The sequence below is a fragment of the Myxine glutinosa genome, unplaced genomic scaffold (genome assembly GCF_964187855.1).
Source record: "Myxine glutinosa unplaced genomic scaffold, kmMyxGlut1.1 SCAFFOLD_258, whole genome shotgun sequence".
In the NCBI taxonomy this organism is placed as follows: Eukaryota; Metazoa; Chordata; class Myxini; order Myxiniformes; family Myxinidae; genus Myxine; species Myxine glutinosa.
Window position 1 is genome coordinate 127,021 of NW_027616402.1, and position 8,541 is coordinate 135,561.

Here is an 8,541-nt window from a genome sequence, read left to right on the forward strand (position 1 = left end):
TGAAAAACCACTTTTCGCACTTGTGTTGGTGCAGGAAACCACTTTTGCACTTGTATTAGTGTGGAAAAAAACACTTTTTGCACTTGTGATAGTGTTGAAAAACCACTTTTCGCACTTGTGTTAGTGTGAAAAAACACTTTTCGCACTTGTGTTGGTGCAGGAAACCACTTTTGCACTTGTATTAGTGTTGAAAAACCACTTTTCGCACTTGTGTTAGTGTTGAAAAACCACTTTTCGCACTTGTGTTGGTGCAGGCAACCACTTTTGCACTTGTATTAGTGTGGAAAAAACACTTTTCGCACTTGTGTTAGTGTTGAAAAACCACCTTTCGCACTTGTGTTAGTGTTGAAAAACCACTTTTCGCACTTGTGTTAGTGTTGAAAAACCACTTTTCGCACTTGTGTTGGTGCCGGAAACCACTTTTGCACTTATATTAATGTGGAAAAACCACTTTTCGCACTTGTGTTAGTGTTGAAAAACCACTTTTCGCACTTGTGTTAGTGTTGAAAAGCCACTTTTTGCACTTGTGTTGGTGCAGGAAACCACTTTTGCACTTGTATTAGTGTGGAAAAAACACTTTTTGCACTTGTGATAGTGTTGAAAAACCACTTTTCGCACTTGTGTTAGTGTTGAAAAACCACTTTTCGCACTTGTGTTGGTGCAGGAACCCACTTTTGCACTTGTATTAGTGTGGAAAAACCACTTTTCGCACTTGTGTTAGTGTTGAAAAAACACTTTTCGCACTTGTGTTAGTGTTGAAAAACCACTTTTCGCACTTGTGTTGGTGCAGGAAACCACTTTTGCACTTGTATTAGTGTGGAAAAACCACTTTTCGCACCTGTGTTAGTGTTGAAAAACCACTTTTCGCACTTGTGTTAGTGTTGAAAAACCACTTTTCGCACTTGTGTTAGTGTTGAAAAACCATTTTTCGCACTTGTGTTGGTGCAGGAAACCACTTTTGCACTTGTATTAGTGTGGAAAAACCACTTTTCGCACTTGTGTTAGTGTTGAAAAACCACTTTTCGCACTTGTGTTAGTGTTGAAAAACCACTTTTCGCACTTGTGTTGGTGCAGGAAACCACTTTTGCACTTGTATTAGTGTGGAAAAAACACTTTTTGCACTTGTGATAGTGTTGAAAAACCACTTTTCGCACTTGTGTTAGTGTTGAAAAACCACTTTTCGCACTTGTGTTGGTGCAGGAAACCACTTTTGCACTTGTATTAGTGTGGAAAAACCACTTTTCGCACTGGTGTTAGTGTTGAAAAACCACTTTTCACACTTGTGTTAGTGTTGAAAAACCACTTTTCGCACTTGTGTTAGTGTTGAAAAACCACTTTTCGCACTTGTGTTAGTGTTGAAAAACCACTTTTCGCACTTGTGTTTGTGCAGGAAACCACTTTTGCACTTGTATTAGTGTGGAAAAAACACTTTTCGCACTTGTGTTAGTGTTGAAAAACCACTTTTCGCACTTGTGTTAATGTTGAAAAACCACTTTTCGCACTTGTGTTAGTGTTGAAAAACCACTTTTCGCACTTGTGTTGGTGCAGGAAACCACTTTTGCACCTGTATTAGTGTGGAAAAACCACTTTTCGCACTTGTGTTAGTGTTGAAAAACCACTTTTCGCACTTGTGTTAGTGTTGAAAAACCACTTTTTGCACTTGTGTTGGTGCAGGAAACCACTTTTGCACTTGTATTAGTGTGGAAAAATCACTTTTTGCACTTATGATAGTGTTGAAAAATCACTTTTCGCACTTGTGTTAGTGTTGAAAAACCACTTTTCGCACTTGTGTTTGTGCAGGAAACCACTTTTGCTCTTGTATTAGTGTGGAAAAAACACTTTTTGCACTTGTGATAGTGTTGAAAAACCACCTTTCGCACTTGTGTTAGTGTTGAAAAACCACTTTTCGCACTTGTGTTAGTGTTGAAAAACTACTTTTCGCACTTGTGTTGGTGCCGGAAACCACTTTTGCACTTATATTAATGTGGAAAAACCACTTTTCGCACTTGTGTTAGTGTTGAAAAACCACTTTTCGCACTTGTGTTAGTGTTGAAAAACCACTTTTTGCACTTGTGTTGGTGCAGGAAACCACTTTTGCACTTGTATTAGTGTGGAAAAAACACTTTTTGCACTTGTGATAGTGTTGAAAAACCACTTTTCGCACTTGTGTTAGTGTTGAAAAACCACTTTTCGCACTTGTGTTGGTGCAGGAAACCACTTTTGCACTTTTATTAGTGTGGAAAAAACACTTTTTGCACTTGTGATATTGTTGAAAAACCACTTTTCGCACTTGTGTTAGTGTTGAAAAACCACTTTTCGCACTTGTGTTGGTGCAGGAAACCACTTTTGCACTTGTATTAGTGTTGAAAAACCACTTTGCACTTGTGTTAGTGTTGAAAAACCACTTTTCGCACTTGTGTTAGTGTTGAAAAACCACTTTTCGCACTTGTGTTGGTGCAGGAAACCACTTTTGCACTTGTATTAGTGTGGAAAAAACACTTTTTGCACTTGTGATAGTGTTGAAAAACCACTTTTCGCACTTGTGTTACTGTTGAAAAACCACTTTTCGCACTTGTATTAGTGTTGAAAAACCATTTGTCGCACTTGTGTTGGTGCAGGAAACCACTTTTGCACTTGTATTAGTGTGGAAAAACCACTTTTCGCACTTGTGTTAGTGTTGAAAAACCACTTTTCGCACTTGTGTTAGTGTTGAAAAACCACTTTTCGCACTTGTGTTGGTGTTGAAAAACCACTTTTCGCACTTGTGTTAGTGTTGAAAAACCACTTTTCGCACTTGTGTTAGTGTTGAAAAACCACTTTTCGCACTTGTGTTGGTGCAGGAAACCACTTTTGCACTTGTATTAGTGTGGAAAAAAACACTTTTTGCACTTGTGATAGTGTTGAAAAACCACTTTTCGCACTTGTGTTATTGTGAAAAACCACTTTTCGCACTTGTGTTGGTGCAGGAAACCACTTTTGCACTTGTATTAGTGTGGAAAAACCACTTTTTGCACTTGTGTTAGTGTTGAAAAACCACTTTTCGCACTTGTGTTAGTGTTGAAAAACCACTTTTCGCACTTGTGTTGGTGCAGGCAACCACTTTTGCACTTGTATTAGTGTGGAAAAAACACTTTTTGCACTTGTGATAGTGTTGAAAAACCACTTTTCGCACTTGTGTTAGTGTTGAAAAACCACTTTTCGCACTTGTGTTGGTGCAGGAAACCACTTTTGCACTTGTATTAGTGTGGAAAACCACTTTTCGCACTTGTGTTAGTGTTGAAAAACCACTTTTCGCACTTGTGTTGGTGCAGGAAACCACTTTTGCACTTGTATTAGTGTGGAAAAAACACTTTTTGCACTTGTGATAGTGTTGAAAAACCACTTTTCGCACTTGTGTTAGTGTGAAAACCACTTTTCGCACTTGTGTTGGTGCAGGAAACCACTTTTGCACTTGTATTAGTATGGAAAAACCACTTTTCGCACTTGTGTCAGTGTTGAAAAACCACTTTTTGCACTTGTGTTAGTGTTGAAAAACCACTTTTCGCACATGTGTTTGTGCAGGAAACCACTTTTGCACTTGTATTAGTGTGGAAAAAACACTTTTTGCACTTGTGATAGTGTTGAAAAACCACTTTTCGCGCTTGTGTTAGTGTTGAAAAACCACTTTTCGCACTTGTGTTGGTGCAGGAAACCACTTTTGCACTTGTATTAGTGTGGAAAAAACACTTTTTGCACTTGTGATAGTGTTGAAAAACCACTTTTCGCACTTGTGTTATTGTTGAAAAACCACTTTTCGCACATGTGTTGGTGCAGGAAACCACTTTTGCACTTGTATTAGTGTGGAAAAAACACTTTTCGCACTTGTGATAGTGTTGAAAAACCACTTTTCGCGCTTGTGTTAGTGTTGAAAAACCACTTTTCGCACTTGTGTTGGTGCAGGAAACCACTTTTGCACTTGTATTAGTGTGGAAAAACCACTTTTCGCACTTGCGTTAGTGTTGAAAAACCACTTTTCGCACTTGTGTTAGTGTTGAAAAACCACTTTTCGCACTTGTGTTGGTGCAGGAAACCACTTTTGCACTTGTATTAGTGTGGAAAAAACACTTTTTGCACTTGTGATATTGTTGAAAAACCACTTTTCGCACTTGTGTTAGTGTTGAAAAACCACTTTTCGCACTTGTGTTGGTGCAGGAAACCACTTTTGCACTTGTATTGGTGTGGAAAATACACTTTTTGCACTTGTGATAGTGTTGAAAAATCACTTTTCGCACTTGTGTTAGTGTTGAAAAACCACTTTTCGCACTTGTGTTGGTGCAGGAAACCACTTTTGCACTTGTATTAGTGTGGAAAAAACACTTTTTGCACTTGTGATAGTGTTGAAAAACCACTTTTCTCACTTGTGTTAGTGTTGAAAAACCACTTTTCGCACTTGTGTTGGTGCAGGAAACCACTTTTGCACTTGTATTAGTGTGGAAAAACTACTTTTCGCACTTGTGTTAGTGTTGAAAAACCACTTTTCGCACTTGTGTTAGTGTTGAAAAACCACTTTTCGCACTTGTGTTAGTGTTGAAAAACCACTTTTCACACTTGTGTTAGTGTTGAAAAACCACTTTTCGCACTTGTGTTAGTGTTGAAAAACCACTTTTCGCACTTGTGTTGGTGCAGGAAACCACTTTTGCACTTGTATTAGTGTGGAAAAAACACTTTTTGCACTTGTGATAGTGTTGAAAAACCACTTTTCGCACTCGTGTTAGTGTTGAAAAACCACTTTTCGCACTTGTGTTGGTGCAGGAAACCACTTTTGCACTTGTATTAGTGTGGAAAAAACCACTTTTCGCACTTCTGTTAGTGTTGAAAAACCACTTTTCGCAATTGTGTTAGTGTTGAAAAACCACTTTTCGCACTTGTGTTGGTGCAGGAAACCACTTTTGCACTTGTATTAGTGTGGAAACAACACTTTTTGCACTTGTGATAGTGTTGAAAAACCACTTTTCTCACTTGTGTTAGTGTTGAAAAACCACTTTTCGCACTTGTGTTGGTGCAGGAAACCACTTTTGCACTTGTATTAGTGTGGAAAAAACACTTTTTGCACCTGCGATAGTGTTGAAAAACCACTTTTCGCACTTGCGTTAGTGTTGAAAAACCATTTTTCGCACTTGTGTTGGTGCAGGAAACCACTTTTGCACTTGTATTAGTGTGGAAAAACCACTTTTCGCACTTGTGTTTGTGTTGAAAAACCACTTTTCGCACTTGTGTTAGTGTTGAAAAACCACTTTTCGCACTTGTGTTGGTGCAGGAAACCACTTTTGCACTTGTATTAGTGTGGAAAAAACACTTTTTGCACTTGTGATAGTGTTGAACAACCACTTTTCGCACTTGTGTTAGTGTTGAAAAACCACTTTTCGCACTTGTGTTGGTGCAGGAAACCACTTTTGCACTTGTATTAGTGTGGAAAACCACTTTTCGAACTTGTGTTAGTGTTGAAAAACCACTTTTCGCACTTGTGTTAGTGTTGAAAAACCACTTTTCGCACTTGTGTTAGTGTTGAAAAACCACTTTTCGCACTTGTGTTGGTGCAGGAAACCACTTTTGCACTTGTATTAGTGTTGAAAAACCACTTTGCACTTGTGTTAGTGTTGAAAAACCACTTTTCGCACTTGTGTTAGTGTTGAAAAACCACTTTTCACACTTGTGTTGGTGCAGGAAACCACTTTTGCACTTGTATTAGTGTGGAAAAAACACTTTTTGCACTTGTGATAGTGTTGAAAAACCACTTTTCGCACTTGTGTTACTGTTGAAAAACCACTTTTCGCACTTGTGTTTGTGTTGAAAAACCATTTGTCGCACTTGTGTTGGTGCAGGAAACCACTTTTGCACTTGTATTAGTGTGGAAAAACCACTTTTCGCACTTGTGTTAGTGTTGAAAAACCACTTTTCGCACTTGTGTTAGTGTTGAAAAACCACTTTTCGCACTTGTGTTGGTTTTGAAAAACCACTTTTCGCACTTGTGTTAGCGTTGAAAAACCACTTTTCGCACTTGTGTTAGTGTTGAAAAACCACTTTTCGCACTTGTGTTGCTGCAGGAAACCACTTTTGCACTTGTATTAGTGTGGAAAAAAACACTTTTTGCACTTGTGATAGTGTTGAAAAACCACTTTTCGCACTTGTGTTAGTGTGAAAAACCACTTTTCGCACTTGTGTTGGTGCAGGAAACCACTTTTGCACTTGTATTAGTGTGGAAAAACCACTTTTTGCACTTGTGTTAGTGTTGAAAAACCACTTTTCGCACTTGTGTTAGTGTTGAAAAACCACTTTTCGCACTTGTGTTGGTGCAGGCAACCACTTTTGCACTTGTATTAGTGTGGAAAAAACACTTTTTGCACTTGTGATAGTGTTGAAAAACCACTTTTCGCTCTTGTGTTAGTGTTGAAAAACCACTTTTCGCACTTGTGTTGGTGCAGGAAACCACTTTTGCACTTGTATTAGTGTGGAAAACCACTTTTCGCACTTGTGTTAGTGTTGAAAAACCACTTTTCGCACTTGTGTTGGTGCAGGAAACCACTTTTGCACTTGTATTAGTGTGGAAAAAACACTTTTTGCACTTGTGATAGTGTTGAAAAACCACTTTTCGCACTTGTGTTAGTGTGAAAACCACTTTTCGCACTTGTGTTGGTGCAGGAAACCACTTTTGCACTTGTATTAGTGTGGAAAAACCACTTTTCGCACTTGTGTCAGTGTTGAAAAACCACTTTTTGCACTTGTGTTAGTGTTGAAAAACCACTTTTCGCACATGTGTTTGTGCAGGAAACCACTTTTGCACTTGTATTAGTGTGGAAAAAACACTTTTTGCACTTGTGATAGTGTTGAAAAACCACTTTTCGCGCTTGTGTTAGTGTTGAAAAACCACTTTTCGCACTTGTGTTGGTGCAGGAAACCACTTTTGCACTTGTATTAGTGTGGAAAAAACACTTTTTGCACTTGTGATAGTGTTGAAAAACCACTTTTCGCACTTGTGTTATTGTTGAAAAACCACTTTTCGCACATGTGTTGGTGCAGGAAACCACTTTTGCACTTGTATTAGTGTGGAAAAAACACTTTTCGCACTTGTGATAGTGTTGAAAAACCACTTTTCGCGCTTGTGTTAGTGTTGAAAAACCACTTTTCGCACTTGTGTTGGTGCAGGAAACCACTTTTGCACTTGTATTAGTGTGGAAAAACCATTTTTCGCACTTGCGTTAGTGTTGAAAAACCACTTTTCGCACTTGTGTTAGTGTTGAAAAACCACTTTTCGCACTTGTGTTGGTGCAGGAAACCACTTTTGCACTTGTATTAGTGTGGAAAAAACACTTTTTGCACTTGTGATATTGTTGAAAAACCACTTTTCGCACTTGTGTTAGTGTTGAAAAACCACTTTTCGCACTTGTGTTGGTGCAGGAAACCACTTTTGCACTTGTATTGGTGTGGAAAATACACTTTTTGCACTTGTGATAGTGTTGAAAAATCACTTTTCGCACTTGTGTTAGTGTTGAAAAACCACTTTTCGCACTTGTGTTGGTGCAGGAAACCACTTTTGCACTTGTATTAGTGTGGAAAAAACACTTTTTGCACTTGTGATAGTGTTGAAAAACCACTTTTCTCACTTGTGTTAGTGTTGAAAAACCACTTTTCGCACTTGTGTTGGTGCAGGAAACCACTTTTGCACTTGTATTAGTGTGGAAAAACTACTTTTCGCACTTGTGTTAGTGTTGAAAAACCACTTTTCGCACTTGTGTTAGTGTTGAAAAACCACTTTTCGCACTTGTGTTAGTGTTGAAAAACCACTTTTCACACTTGTGTTAGTGTTGAAAAACCACTTTTCGCACTTGTGTTAGTGTTGAAAAACCACTTTTCGCACTTGTGTTGGTGCAGGAAACCACTTTTGCACTTGTATTAGTGTGGAAAAACACTTTTTGCACTTGTGATAGTGTTGAAAAACCACTTTTCGCACTCGTGTTAGTGTTGAAAAACCACTTTTCGCACTTGTGTTGGTGCAGGAAACCACTTTTGCACTTGTATTAGTGTGGAAAAAACCACTTTTCGCACTTCTGTTAGTGTTGAAAAACCACTTTTCGCAATTGTGTTAGTGTTGAAAAACCACTTTTCGCACTTGTGTTGGTGCAGGAAACCACTTTTGCACTTGTATTAGTGTGGAAACAACACTTTTTGCACTTGTGATAGTGTTGAAAAACCACTTTTCTCACTTGTGTTAGTGTTGAAAAACCACTTTTCGCACTTGTGTTGGTGCAGGAAACCACTTTTGCACTTGTATTAGTGTGGAAAAAACACTTTTTGCACCTGCGATAGTGTTGAAAAACCACTTTTCGCACTTGCGTTAGTGTTGAAAAACCATTTTTCGCACTTGTGTTGGTGCAGGAAACCACTTTTGCACTTGTATTAGTGTGGAAAAACCACTTTTCGCACTTGTGTTTGTGTTGAAAAACCACTTTTCGCACTTGTGTTAGTGTTGAAAAACCACTTTTCGCACTTGTGTTGGTGCAGGAA